The 14,838-nt window shown below is 53.1% G+C and overlaps 1 protein-coding gene across 3 annotated transcripts in view; it reads right to left on the bottom strand.

Annotated features, from left to right (window-relative positions):
* The window catches only part of DNMT3A (DNA methyltransferase 3 alpha), a 100,555-nt gene extending 98,341 nt beyond the window's left edge, over nt 1-2,214 (bottom strand). The window contains exon 1 of one of the 3 annotated variants that reach the window (XR_002644601.2): nt 1,513-1,618. The gene's annotated coding sequence lies outside the window, so the exon portion shown is untranslated. Of the gene's footprint in view, nt 1-1,512; nt 1,619-2,107 lie in introns of those variants that run through there. The other 2 variants (XM_022574298.2, XM_022574297.2) reach the window with 2 other exon arrangements.
* Between the last annotated feature and the right edge of the window lie 12,624 nt (nt 2,215-14,838).

Here is a 14,838-nt window from a genome sequence, read left to right as displayed (position 1 = left end):
GGTGAGAGGGAAGGGAGTGGGTGCCCCCAAGAAGGGAGCCTCCAGGAAAGCGAAAAGCAGTTTGGCAGCCAGAGGGCCGCGGGCCCCAGCGATGGGGGGCTGGGGGAGGCCAGGGGCGGGCCCTGGACCCTTGCCAGCTCCGTCTGAGCCGAGGGGGAGGGAGGAGGGAGGGGGAGGGGAGCTGGGGTGAGGGCGGGACACGGACCGAGGCCGCCTGCGGCTCGGAAGCTTGGGGTCTCCCGGGGCGCTGGGACGTGGGGCCGAAGACCCCGATCCGCAGCCTCGGCGAGGCCTCGTCCTTCACCGTGCGGATGCGAAGCTTTCAAGGACACGTCTGCACCGGCCCAGCGGGGGTGCGTGTGCGTGAGTGTGTCCGCGTGCGTGTTGAGTGTGTGCAGGGGGGTGGGTGCTGCTGCAGGGGGCGACCCAGGGCTTCCCCACCAGCCACGCTCCGGGCCCAGGCCCTGCGGCTCCCACCCCTGCGTTTTCCGGCCCCCGCGGCCCCGGCCCGGGATCTTCGCCCGCCCCCGCCCCGCCCCCACACTGCGGCGCCGCCACCACCGCCGCCGCCGCCGCCACCGCCGCCGCCGCCGCCGCCGCCGCCGCCCCGGCTCCCACGGCCCCCACGGCCCGCGGCGGGGGCAGGGAGGAGCCAGGCACGACGTCCCCCCCGCGCGCCACCCGACTCTCCGCGGAGAGGTGTGCCCCCCAAGTGGCACTCTCCCCACCCCCGCAGCCCCTCCCAGATCCGCTGGCACCCCGCTCCCCCAGCCACAGGTGGCCGGAGGAAGATCGCTGCGCAGCGTTCCCCGGTCCGGCCCCCAGATCACCCCTCGGCCCGCCCCCGGGGGCCTCCCGGGTCCCCCGCCCCGCCGGGCCGAGGAGGGCCGGGAGCCGGGGGGAGGGGCGGGGGGCCGGGTCGTGCCAGGCTGCCATTTTCTGCCGCCACCGCGGAGCCTGCGCGGGGCCGGGCCCCCGCCCCCCTCCCCCGCTCCCTGCGGGCCGCGGCGGGAGCCGATTATTCCGGGTCGGGGTCCGCGCCCTCCGGCGTCCCGGCCGCAGGCCCCAGGTTGGGCCCCGGGGCGGGGGCAGGGCCCGGAAGGCGGGGGCGGCCAGGCCGGGGCCCCTGCGGCAGCGCCTAGCGGGGCACCGCGGCTGAGGCCGGCGGCGGAGGAGGCCCCCCGCGGCATTGTATAGACTTGAACTTGAGCCCGGAGCCGGGCGGGGGCGCGGAGGGGGCTACGCGCCGGGAGCTGGCGGGACGGGAGGGGGCGCCTGTGGAGCCCGCGGGGACATAAACAAACCCTCAAATCCCCCGCGCCGCCCCGGCCAGCCCGGCCCGCCGTCGCCGCCCGCAGCCCTGGCTCCGCGAGCGCCCGGCGCCGAGTTGCGGGGGTCCGGGAGCGTGCCCCGAGCCGGGCACTGCCCGCCGCCGTGGCCCCCGCCCGGCTCCCCTCCTCCCCGCCCGCCTCCGGGCCGGCCTCCCGGGCCGCCAGCAGCGGCGCTCATTACCGTGTGGCCGGTGGGGTCGGGCCGGCCCGGCTGCGCGCCCTAGTGCCGCGGCGCCGCGTCCCGGCTCGTCCTCTGCTCTCGCCGCCGCCGCCGCCGCCGCCCGCGCGCCCTCCCTCCCTCCCTCCCGGCCCGCCTGCCTGCCTCGCTCGCTCCCTCCCTCCGCTCGCTGTCGCGCTCCCTCTCTCCGCCTCCTCCGCCGGGTCCCCCCCCTCCCACCCCTTCTCTCCGCCTTCCTCCTTCCCTCCCTCCGGCCGCCCGCGGGCCCAGGCCTCCGCCCGCTGCTCGCCCCCCGCGGCCGCGCTGGCCCCGGCCCTGGCGCTGCGGAGCCGGCCCGGGAGGCAGCGCCGACTTGGGGGCCCCGGGGCGCCGCGACGGGAGCGGCCTGGGCGCGCGGCCGGTCCTAGCGCCCTCGGCCCGACTTCCCGGCCTCTACGCCCCCGCTGGAAGGGGGGGTTCGCCGCACGCTGCGGGTCGGAGGGCCGGACCTCGCTGCGCCCCGACCCTGCGCTGGGCCCGGGAACCCCGCCTCGGCCGCTCTCCCGGTCACTCCGCCGGGGGCCTGCGGCAGCCCTCCCCCCGCGGGGCGCCCCGCTACCTGGAGCTGCCTCTGCGCTGGGTCCCCACATCCAGCACTGGCCGCAGGGACAGCGGCCCCTCCTCTCCCGCGGCCGGTGTCAAGTGCCTCCCCCCGGCAGCCCGCGGAGCCCCCGGCGGTCTTCGCCCTGCAGTTCTCCCGACCTCCACCAGAGCCCACTGCTCTCTGCCTGCCTCAGCACTGGGGCTGGGGACAGCAGCGCCGGCCCATCCGCGCCGCAAGCCCCACGCCACCCGCCACCCCCGCCAGGTGCCGCCGCCGAGTGGAGGCCGGCCCGCTCAACAGGACCAAGGTCGGGGCGCCAGGCTATCGAGGCCGTCTGGGAGGCTCGAGCACTTCTATAGGATGAGCCCCCTTGAAGGGAGTGAGTTCCCCGTACCTTGAGGTGTCCAAGTAGAGTTGAGTGTCCTCAGTTGGTCAGTGGAAGACTGAAAGATTTCATGGCTCGGGGGTGGAACTAAATGACATTGAAGATCCCTTCCAGCTCTAAGATCTGTGCACACACCTACACTCCGCCCTCATGCTTACTCACCCCTTTGCGGCGAGGGTTGTTCTCATTTCCCATAGAGTTCCCAGGGCTCCAGGTTTCTGACTCGGGGCATCTCTGTCTACTTTCATCAGCACAGCCACTCCTTTGCTCATCGCTCTCCCAACTGCCACCGCTAGGGCTTGGTCCTGGGACCCCTGACTCCCCAGTCTGGCTCCTTTCTTCTGCCTGTACCTCCACCAGTCATCTGCCACTGTGTACCCCCATTCCACCCAGTGCTTCAGCTACATGGCAGTGCCCTGAGCTCCCTGTCCCAGGACATGGTGTGCTCCCTTCCCCAGGCACCAACCATCCCACTTATGGACACCCAGGCCCTCACTGCTGAAAGCAGTCGTACTTTTCCCTCCACCGCCACCAACTTCAACCCTCCAGGGGTCACAGGAACAGTTACCTAACTCTTTGGGACACAGAGCTGACCTTTCATCCGAGAGATTTCCTTCCAGAAGTCCTCTAATGCTTCCAGGTCCTTCAGTCTGCCCACTCCCCGTGCCCCAAGGTCAGAGGCCGCTCTCGACACAGTTGTCCCAGCCTTTTTCCCTGTCACCCTCGCTCAAGTGGTCACCCCATGCTGCTGGTGATAGGCCATGCTATCCGTGGTCTCCACCTAGCCAGTTCCAGAGACTTGGGATGTTCCTTCCATGAGGACAGAGACCACCTCTGTCATCTCTGTAGCCCAGCACTTGGCACATAGTAGGTTCTCAATAAGCTTTGGATGAATGAATATGTGCATTGCAGGTTCTGTGCCACTTTGCTTTCAGCATCAAGATGGGCAACCACAGACATGCTAAAGTTTGGCCAACGGGAGGACCATGTTTAGAAAGATGGTTGCGATACCTCTTCGTTCCTTAAGGGCTTGTATGATACTGCCCGCAAATAGCAGCGATAGTTTACTGAGTGTCTCCTGTGCGCTGGGCACCAGGTTGGCACTTTTCCTTAGCAGCCCTCTGAGGTAGTTTGTGTTATCTTCACTCTATAGATGAAGAGACTGAGGCTCAGTCAAAGCCACACTGTTGGGAAGTGGCAGAGCCAGGATTCAAAGCATGTTTCATCTGACTCTGAAATCATCATAGTTACCTTAAAACATTACAGTTACTCTTTTTTTTTTGGCCATACCATACGGCTTGTGCGATCTTAGTTTCTTGACCAGGGATTGAACCTGGGCCCTCGGCAGTGAGAGCACAGAGTCCTAACCACTGGACCACCAGGGAATTCGCTACAGTTACTCTTAACAAGCTGAAATTTTCAGGGTCAAGTGGGCAACTGTAAGTTTCTATTCAGGAGGGAATTCCTTGGCGGTCCAGTGGTTAGGACTCGGCGCTTTCACTGCCGTGGCCCGGGTTCAATACCTGGTCCGGGAACTAAGATCCCACAAGCCATGTGGTGCAGTCAAAAACACAAAAACAACAAAAAAAGCACGTTTCTATTCAGTAGAACTATTTATGATGAAATCATTGGGAGTCCATGATGTGTGACCTTGGATGTCTATGTTGCTGGTGTCAAAAGGCCCAAGGTGACCATGCTGGGGGGTTTGCTCGTGTCCAGTAGGAAGCAACCGTGTGGCTACAGGCCTGGTTCCAGAGCCTGGCCTCGGCGTTTTTGGCATGAGGAGGACCCTCCAGGCTGCCCCAGGAAGAGACACGTTAATGCTGGCTAACCCAACTGGGCCCTTCTGACGACAAATCACACTGGGTCCAGCTCAGATTGATTTGCCTTTGGGCTCCTACAGCCCCATCACTTCTGTCTGGCCCACTGTGGCCCAACCAGTATCCTGGTGGACTCTAGATCATCAAGGGTGAGGGGCAGTATCGGTCATCTGTAGTAACAAACAAGTGACAGGATCCTGCCTAAACCACCTTAAACAAACAAAAGGATTAAGTAGTATAGAGTTTAGACAACTGGGAAGACCAGGGCTGGGGATTCAGGCACAGGTAAATCCAGGGACTCAAGAGCCAGCTCCAGAGCCGGCTCTCTCTCCATCACTCTTGTCTGCTTCCCACTACGTTGGCACTTCTCCCTACTTTAAACAAACTCCAAGATGGTGGGCAGCTGTCTCATGTTCGCACTCTCCCAACTTAGAGCCCCAGTGGAAGAACATAATTTCCTTTCCTTCAGGAACCTCCTTAATGCTTCTAAGACATGAGGTTCCATGTCCTTTAACAACACCCCCCAACCCCTGTGCCTCAAGATCTGAGACACAGTTGTCCTGTTTTGTGCTTCATTGTCACCCTCACTCACGGTGCCATCCCTAGCCAAAAAGTCCTGAGGTTTACTTCAATTGTTGTGACTAGTCACAAGCCCACTCTGAACCAGGTTCTACAGCCTGTGGGAAAGCGTGGATCACATGCCCACCCCCCTTAAGTGGGTGCAAGAGGTGGTTTTGGGATTGGCAGATCCAACCAGCACCCCATGGAAAAGGGGCAGTGTTGCTCTCCAAAGCAAGGGGCGCTGGGCAAACGCATTGCACTCCACCCAATGGCCACCCAGCACCCACGTATACCCTCTTTTCCCCACACATGCACTTTCAAAAATGGTTAACGTTACGTGAATTTCACCTCAATAAAAAGATATATATATACATTTTTGGGGGGGCTGCATTGGGTCTCCGTTGCTGTGCACGGGCTTTCTCTAGTTGCGGCGAGCGGGGGCTACTCTTCGTTGAGGTGTGCGGGCTTCTCATTACGGTGGCTTCTCTTGTTGCGGGCACGGGCCTCAGTAGTTGATGCACGTGGGCTCAGTAGTTGTGGCTCACGGGCATTGTTGCTCCGCGGCATGTGGGATCTTCCCAGACCAGGGCTCGAACCCGTGTCCCCTGCATTGACAGGCGGATTCTTAACTACTGTGCCACCAGGGAAGTCCCTAAAAAGATATTTTTAACATGCTCCTTCTAAAATAAAGAACCCGTACCATGTACAACCAAAACACTCTCCTTCCCAAAGGAAGACAGGATCCGAGTAATGTGCATTCCTCTCAATGGTCTACATGTGGCTTCTTATTATCTGCAACAGTGGCTAAGTTATAAATTTAACCATCCCCAAAACACCAAGTCTATGATGGTGGAGATAAAATAGATTATCCACAGTGAAGACTGACTTTGGAAGAGAGGAGAAGGGAAAGAGCACACAGGGGTGGCCTGTCCACCCTGCTGGTGGGGCAGCCAGGACTCACTCACTTCTCCACAATGGAGCTGGGTCCTGGCCTGGTACCCTGGGAGAAACTTTCTGGCTCTTTGTTCTCCACAGCTGTACCTGAGGGCCTGCAGGGAAGAGGTCTTCTTTGGGGAGGGCCAGCTCCTTATTGACATGGCCATGGCTTCCTGGGGATTCCTTCAGAGGCTGGGCAAGCACTAGGTCTGAGGATTGCAGTATCCCTTCCTTAAAACCTCAGCCGGCTGCCAGTCAGCTCATTCCCTAGGAACTCCATGGACTAGTAACTAGCTCCCTAAAGACCCAAAGCTGCTGAGTGGACACCTCTTCATGCCCACCACAGAAGTGGTGAGCGTTACGGCAAAGAGTGGAAATAAAAGTGCTCTGTAACCCATAAAATGTCATTATCCTCATTCACAGAGAAAATCATAGAGACATAAATTCATTCTGTACGGTTTTGTCTGTGCCAGTACACAGTCCTTTTATTCAATTCCTTTTACCCTCTTGTTGGATTTCCCACAGCAACTGCCATAAACTTCCCTCCCCTATTTCTAGATGCTGATTCAGCCCCTTCCTCCCGGCGACAGCTTAGCCTCTGCCTCTCACTCTAGCCTGAGGCTCACCCTGTATATTGATTGGTCTGGAAATAAATATAGACGTAAAATATACTTGTGTATATTTTTTCCATTAAGAGAATTTTGTAAAGACCAAAAATAAATGGAAATCCAAGGGTGCGATGTGAATACAACGGATGAGTCAAAATTTCCCAGCCAAGCTGTAATAGTTTTTGCCTGGTCATCAAAGAAACAAGCGGTCTTGCATTATCTTGATGAAGGTTATACGTTTTCTGTTGACTAATTCTGGACACTTTTCATCGAGTGTTGCTTTCACTTGGTCTACTGGGAGCAGTACTTGTTAGAATTAATCGTTTGGTTTTCTGGAAGGAGCTCATAACAGAGGACTTCCAATCCCACCATATGTACAACATCACCTTCTTTGGATGAAGACCGGCCTTTGGTGTGGTTGGTGGTGGTTCATCTCGCTTGCCCCACTATCTCTTCCATTCCACATTATTGTACAGTATCCACTTTTCATTGCCCGTCACAATTTGTTTTAAGAAAGGAATGCTTTCCTTACGTTTAAGTAGAGAATCGCATGTGGAAATAAGGTCAAGAAGGTTTTTCTCGCTTAACTTACGTGGAACCCAAACATCAAAGCGATTCACGTAACCAAGCTGGTGCAAATGATTTTCAATGCTTGATCTCGATATTTTGAGTGTGTCGGCTGTCTCCCGCGTGGTATAATGTTGATTGTTCTCAATTAATGCCTCGATTTGATCGCCATCAACTTCAGCTGGTCTACCCGACCGTGGAGCATCGTGCAGCTGGAAATCTGCAGCACGAAACTTCGCAAACCACTTTTGACACGTTCGATCGATCACAGCACCTTCTCCGTACACTTGCACAAATCTTTTTTTGCGTTTCAGTTGCGTTTTGACCTTTCTTGAAATACTAAAGCATAATATGCCAAAAATGTTGCTTTTTTTCTCCCATCTTCAATATTAAAATGGCTACACAAAAATTCACTAATTTTGATTTTTTTTTAATGCACGCTGATATGACAGCTGTCACAATACAATCTAACAAAATTGTTTCAAATGAAGTTAAAGACAACTAAGTGCTACTAGAGCCATCTTATGGAGAAAACCAAAAGGACTTTTTGGCCAACCCAATATATGCATACATATATTCCTCTTTTTCTCTCCACTGAGAACACGTACAAGCAATTAAAGCTCAATAGTGTTGCGTATACCTCATGCCCAGATCTTGGTTTCTAAATACCAGTCCCTACTAAAAGGAACTGGACCTTCTTGGAGAAATGGCAGATTCTAGAGTTGGGTCAAGCAAGGAACAAGATGAGCCCAGAACATGTCACACTTAAAAATTAAGGAAGTGCTCAAAGAATGATGGGATACAAAAAAGTGCTCCCACTGGCAAAATATGGGAAAATCTGAGCACCAAAATAATGATACCAACAGATTATAAACCCACTGCGTAAAATGAGAACCCCTGAGTCCACAGTGCTAGAAATAAATAAAGGAGTAAATTGCAAGTTTGGTGAGGAATGGGATATTTACATAGTCTTAAAGTACTTCCCAGCAAAATACTTTCTAATTGCAAAGGGAAAAAAGAATAACTTCACAATGGAAAAGCCCTTTAATCAAGTGATCAAAGCTAACCTCATCAGTAATGGAGCAAATTGAAACGATACACCACCTAACAGGATGCAGTCAGAACAACACGGCATCATTTCTGTGATACGTATTCCAGCCAAAGATGCATCACCTGAATCTGATCTCAAGGAGACATCAGACAAACCCTGTCCTAGTCCCTTTGAGCTGCCATTAAAAAGTACCATTGACTGGGTGATTTACAAACAACAAACACTTATCTCACAGTTCTGGGGAGAGTTCAAGATGAAGATGCCAGCAGATTAGATGATTGGTGATGCTTCCTGGTTCATAGACAGCCGTCTTTTCTCTGTGTCCTCACACAGTGGAAGGGACAAGCTAGCTCCCTGGGGTCTCTTTTATAAGGGCACGAATCCCAATCATGAGGGCTCTGCCCTAATGACCTAATCCTCTCCCAAAGGCTTCACCTCCTAATACCATCACCTTGGGGGATAGGTTTCAACATATGAATTTTGAGAGGACACAAACATCACACCATTGCAAACCCCAAATGAGGGATATTCTACAAAATAACTGACTTGTATTTTTCAGGAGCGTCCAGGTCATGAAAGCCAGGGAAAGACTGAGGAAGTGTTCCAGATCGAAGGAAAGAAACTAAAGAGAGGGGGCTTCCCTGGTGGCACAGTAGTTAAGAATCCGCCTGTCAACACAGGGGACACGGGTTCGAGCCCTGGTCCGGGAAGATCCCACATGCCGCGGAGCAACTAAGCCCGTGCACCACAACTACTGAGCCTGCGCTCTAGAGTCCGCGAGCCACAACTACTGAAGCCCGCGTGCCTAGAGCCTGTGCTCCACAAGAGAAGCCACCGCAATGAGAAGCCCACGCACAGCAACGAAGAGTAGCCCCCGCTCACCGCAACTAGAGAAAGCCCGCGCGCAGCAACGAAGACCCAACGCAGCCAAAAATAAAATAAATAAAATTAATTAATTAAAAAAAAAAGAAACTAAAGAGACATCACAAGTAAGTGTGTGATTCTGGATTGGATATTTTGGGTATAAAAGACATTATTAGAACAATTGGAGAAATGTAAATTGGGTCTGAGTATTAGATGGTAGTAATGGATCAGTGCTACTTTCCTGATTTTGATGTTTGTACTCTAGTTATGAGAGTGTCCTTATTTATAAGAATATATTTCTAGTATAGGATAAAAAGAAATATATCCTATACTAAAGTTTTGGGGGGTGATTGGGCACCATGTTGACACATTCACAAATGGTTTAGAAAAAAAAATAAATTCTTTTACCATATTTGCATCTTTTCTGTAAGTTTGAGATTGTTTTAAAATAAAAAGTTTTAGGGGGCTTCCCTGGTGGCGCAGTGGTGAGAGTCCGCCTGCCGATGCAGGGGACACGGGTTCATGTCCCGGTCTGGGAGGATCCCACATGCCGCGGAGTGGCTGGGCCCGTGAGGCCACAGCAGTGAGAGGCCCGCGTACTGCAAAAACAAAACAAAACAAAACAAAAAAAAACAATAAAATAAAAAGTTTAAAAAATTACCCCCAGGGGTTGTAGCATTTTGCCTTCTCACCAGGAATACATATGAAAGAGAATGTTGCCAACTGAGTATGTAGTCAAGCTCTTGGACTTTTGCCCACCTGTTGGGTGAGCAGTGATCTCTCCATACACGTTTCGTTTTGCATTTCTCTGACGGTGAGGAGGTTGAACGTCTTTTCATGTGTTCAAGGGCCATTTGCATTTATACACTGAGCACTCTCAGTTTATCTTTTGACCACTTTTCTATCAGGTTGTGGGTCTTTCTTCTTGATTTTGATGACCTCTTCATGAATTGGGGAGGTTATCCCTTTGACTGTGTTACGAGCCAACCGTTATTTTTTACTGTGTATTCAGTGCCTAGCGTTGCACAGAGGATCCTGGTGGGCTGATCTCTGCTTGTGAGGAGTTTACACGTGACACAATCCGGACTGACGTTAGCCACTTAATCACGAGCTAAATTGTGAAGCTCAAACAAGAAGGGGTGTGGGCTGAAGCAAAGGTGCCCCTGAGGAAATGGAAGCTGAGCTGGGGCTAGAGGATGGTTGGGTTATGGTCAGTGAGGGCATCCTGGGCTTAGAGGGAAGGCACAGTGAGGGCGAGAACTTGATTTGCCTGTGGTGACTTCCCCTCATCTCTCTCCTTCTGCCCCAGCCCAAACCCTCAGACTCAGGTACTCTGCCCTGAGGAACTTCCCTAAGTTCTTCCCGATTTTCACTGCTCCTCCAGAGGGAAGAGGAAAGGAGCGCAGAAGGGGGAGGAAAGTAGATGTAGTGAACCGGGTCTTATGGTCTCAGGCAAGCATGGTGGGCAGTGCCATAGTCCACCTAGCTTTCTGTGGAAGTGCCACTCAAGGTCAAGGTAAAAGATTAGAAGCCTGTGGTTCTGTTACTACTTTTCAAATACAAACATTTTAGGGGGTTAAAAGCAGTGATTTTTTTTTTTTAAGCTACAAGGATATATTATACAACACAGGGAACATAGCCAATATTTTATAGTAACTACGAATGGAGTATAACCTTTAAAAATTGTGAATCACTACATTGCATACCTGTAACTTTTATAATATTGTACATCAACTATATTTCAATAAGAAATGGAGAAAAAAGAATTTTAAAAAGAATTATAGCTGGTCAAATTATTCAAAAATAGCAGTGATTTTTTTTTCATTCATACCTTCTAGGAATGAACGTACCTTCTAGGCAATGTAACTTCTAGGTTATAAGTTGAGTTCCATGCAAGTCAATAAAGGGGGTGTCTTTTCTTAATTAAACTTTTTCTTTCGAGATCAATTTGCATTCACATGCAATTGTAAGAACTACTACAGAGAAATCCCCTATACCTTATACCAGTTTTCCCCAATGATAGCATCTCTCAAAACCTAAGTGTAATATCACAACCAGGTTATTGACACTGACGTGGCCAAGTTTGAGAGCATTTCCATCAGCCCAGGATTCTGCACGTTGCCCTTTTACAGTCATACCCACTTCTCCCCTACCTCCCCCCACCGCCCCACCTGCTCATCTGTTCTCTGTTTCTGTAGTTTTCACATGTCAACAGTGTCACATACATGGAGTCATGCAGTATATAACCTTTGGAGATTGGCTATTTTCATTCAACATAATTCCCTGGAGGTTCATCCCTGTTGTGTGTGTCAATAGTGCTTTCATTTTTATTGCTGAGTAGTGGTCCATGGCACAGATGTACCACCTGTTGAAGAACATCTGGGGAATTTCTAGTTTTTAGCTACAGGATAGAAAACCGGGGCCAGGGAAGTGAACCAACTTGTACCAGGGTACACAGGCCAAATATGCGAGAACTGGCATGTGGTGTGAGCCCTGGTCCATTTGCATGAGCCACATAAGGCTACTGGTGGGAAACACCAGGCAGGCTCAGCAGGAAGCATGGAGACTCAAGAGTGAGTGATAATCTGATGTCTTGAAAGTCGTGTGTAAAGAAGATGAGTCTCAATTGGAGAGAGGCAGCTCAGAAGAGAGATTTGTGCTCAGCTCTGGCAGGGGATCCGGGGAGGCTCTGAGCCGCCTTCTGAAGGGAACAAACATCTACTGCTGACTGAAAACAGAGATGACGAGGAGGGATATATTAGCTGATTTGGGTTGTTATAGTAACATCCAGATAAAATATATATTCACAGGCCAGAGGGGAAATGGAACTGAACGCAGATGGGCGGGTGGAATGGGGGAAACGACTGGAAGAATATCTCCATAGACACAGTGCTTACTCATTACTGAAGCCCTGAGCAAGGGGCTCTCCAAGGAGTATGGAGACAGAGATGCTGGGGGAAACCCCAATTAGGTGGTGGGAGAGATGACGGCAAAGAGAGAGGAGCCTCCGAAAGGCAGGGGCAGGGAGTGGAGGGTGGGAACCAGAGGAGTGAATGAAGGCCAAGGCCAAAGAGACTTAGCCCTGATGAGGGAACAGGGTTGAGGAGAAAGGAGGAAATACACATTTCCTGCCAAATGAGTATTTTTTATCTATGCTGCATAACAAATTAACCCAAATCTTAGTGGCTTAAATAACATCTATTATCACACAGTTTCTGTGTGTCAGGAATCTGTGGGTGGCTTGGTGGGGTCCTCAGGCTCAGGGTGTCTGACTGCAGTCATCCCAAGGTTTGATGGCGAACGGTCCATTTCCAAGCTTACTCACATGGTCGCTGACTGGATTCAGTTTCTCACGTGTTGTTGGTCTGAGGGCTTCAATTCAATGCTGGCTGTTGGCTAGAGGCTGCCCCCAGTTCTTTGCCTTGTGGGCCTCCCACCGGGCAGCTAACATGACGGCAGCTGGCTTCGCTAGAGCGAACAGGAGGGAGCGAGAGTGTGCGGGTAAGATGGAGGACACAGACTTTTATTTTACTTAAAAATTTTTTATTATTATTATTTTTGGGCTACACCACGTGGCACGTGGGATCTTAGTTCCCCGACCAGGGATTCAACCCGTGCCCCCTGCAGTGGAAGCGTGGAGTCTTTTTTTTTTTTTTTCAAAATTGTTCTTTTTTTCTTTTGCCTGGGGGTGGGGTGAGAGGAAAGGAGGGGGCTAGCAAATTTAGCACTCCTCTCTCGCCCGCCGTTTGTTGCCTGAGAACTCTTTTTTTTTTTTTTAGATGGTGGGGGTAGGAGTTTATTAATTAATTTATTTATTTTTGCTGTGTTGGGTCTTCCTTTCTGTGCGAGGGCTTTCTCTAGTTGCGGCGAGCAGGGGCCACTCTTCATCACAGTGCGCGGGCCTCTCACTATCGCGGCCTCTCTTGTTGCAGAGCACAGGCTCCAGACGCGCAGGCTCAGTAGTTGTGGCTCACGGGCCTAGTTGCTCCGCGACATGTGGGATCTTCCCAGACCAGGGCTCGAACCCGTGTTCCCTGCATTGGCAGGCAGATTCTCAACTACTGCGCCACCAGGGAAGCCCCCCGACACAGACTTTTATAACTGAGTCTTAGACGCTTTCGCCCTATTCTGTTCATGAACAGCAAGTCACTAGGACCAGCCCACACTCAAGGGGAGAGGATTATATAAGGGTCTGCATACCAGGAAGCCAGTTGAGCTGCAGTGTACTACAGGGAGCAAAGACAACCAGAGCCTCCCCCAGGGTGCCCCTGACAAGACAGTATTAGAAGAGTGTGAGGGGCAGACGACAGAATGGAGCGAGGCAGGTGGTGATGCCCAAATCCCAGCTGCCCCCAGCACTTCACGGAGACATGGACAGACTCAGGAGTCCCAACCCTCTTGCTGCAGATGGAGCACCCACCAGCTCCCAGAAGGTCCGAGCTGGGTTGTTTGCATGGGTCTGCTTGCTCATCCCACCCCGCGCCCCGCCCAGAGCAGAGCCACACAAGCAGGCACCTGGCTCACCATCTCCATCCCACCAACTGGCACTCACCATCGAGGCACAGCAGCATCTTCGGGGCATGGGGGGACAGGACCCAACTCCATAGCTCTTTCCACTCCCCAGGACTGACTCCCTTTCCGACTTGAATTCCTTTTCTAGCCCAACACAGGATCAGGGCCAGGGATGTTAGAAATGACCCCCAAGGATCTGGTAGGTGGCTGGGAGAGCAGAACCCCTTACACTCTAAAAAAGCAGCTAACAGTACTTTTTATCAGTTGTCTCACCCCTTCTCTCTATTCCTTGTCACCTAAGGGGACAGAAGAATGAGGAAAATACCCTCAATAGGACATAATCTTTGAGATGGGCTTTCAGATCAAGCTCTCATTAGATCCTAATTACAATCCCAGAGGCACTCAGGCCAGTGACTGTTATGCCAGTTTTAAGGAGGAGGCCACTGAGGCCCAGAGAGGCACCTCAGTGACCAAGCAGGACCAGACCTGAGCGCCCAGCCCCACTCTGTACCCATATGGAGTTTCCCGGGGTGGGGCAGGGCTCCTCTGAGCACGAGGATGGCCGCGACAGCGGACCCAGTCTCCGCACCTGCTGAGTATGGGCCTTCGGGCCCACAGCTCTGTCCCTGCTGCTCTAACCCTCCCCCTCCTCTTGCAGTACCCTCCCCCCAGAGCATCCCAGGTTCCCGGCATCCAAAGAGTATTTAGAAAACCCACCTGCCCCCGACGTCTTGAAATCTCTTTACTGGAGACCAAGCCTTTTATTCTACAATTAATGAATTCCCAGGAGCTGAACATGACTCATAGCCCTGGGGATATTGGGGTACATGAACAGGGCAGGAGAGCAGTGGAGAGGGAAAAAGAGGCTGGGGGTGGGGGAGAACCTGGGCCATGGGAGCCAATTTTTGTGACCAGCACTGGGGTTTGCATGTCTCTGGGGACAAGGGAACTAACAGGTAATCGGAACAATGAGGGGAAATAGAGGCCATTAGGTGTTAGGCTGCACGAGAGAGGGAAAGGATATTTCTCAGGGGCGCCAACAGTGTCTGCCCCAGTTTACCCTCAGCACAGCCTACTTGACTGTGACCTCAGACCTCCTTTCAAATTAGGAACAAGGAGCATGAAATGAATAACGGTGATTTTAGTTCTGTGCCCTGAGCAGGTGAGGGAGAGCAGGGCTGACGGCCACCCAGTCAGGCCCATTCAGGGCGGGGCCAGCTGAAGACACGTTGGCGGCCGGCCTTGAGATCTGAGTGCAAGGCCGCAGCCTGGGCTCCTGCCGGGACGTCTAGGCCACCAGCTGGAGGGCAGCCCCTGCGTCCCCACCCTGCTGACTGGCGACCAGGGAGAGGGCGCCACCCGCTCTCCGGGTGCACGCAGATTGGGTCCAAAAGAGATACTATTGAAGCATTTGCAAGCACTATTGTTTCACTTTTCTGAGC

This window comes from Delphinapterus leucas, chromosome 13 (assembly GCF_059928025.1).
Source record: "Delphinapterus leucas isolate spDelLeu-1000000601 "Yukka" chromosome 13, BTC_Dleu_Yukka2, whole genome shotgun sequence".
Taxonomy (NCBI): domain Eukaryota; kingdom Metazoa; phylum Chordata; class Mammalia; order Artiodactyla; family Monodontidae; genus Delphinapterus; species Delphinapterus leucas.
Note: the sequence above shows the minus strand (reverse complement) of the source record. Positions and strands in the feature narration are given on the sequence as shown.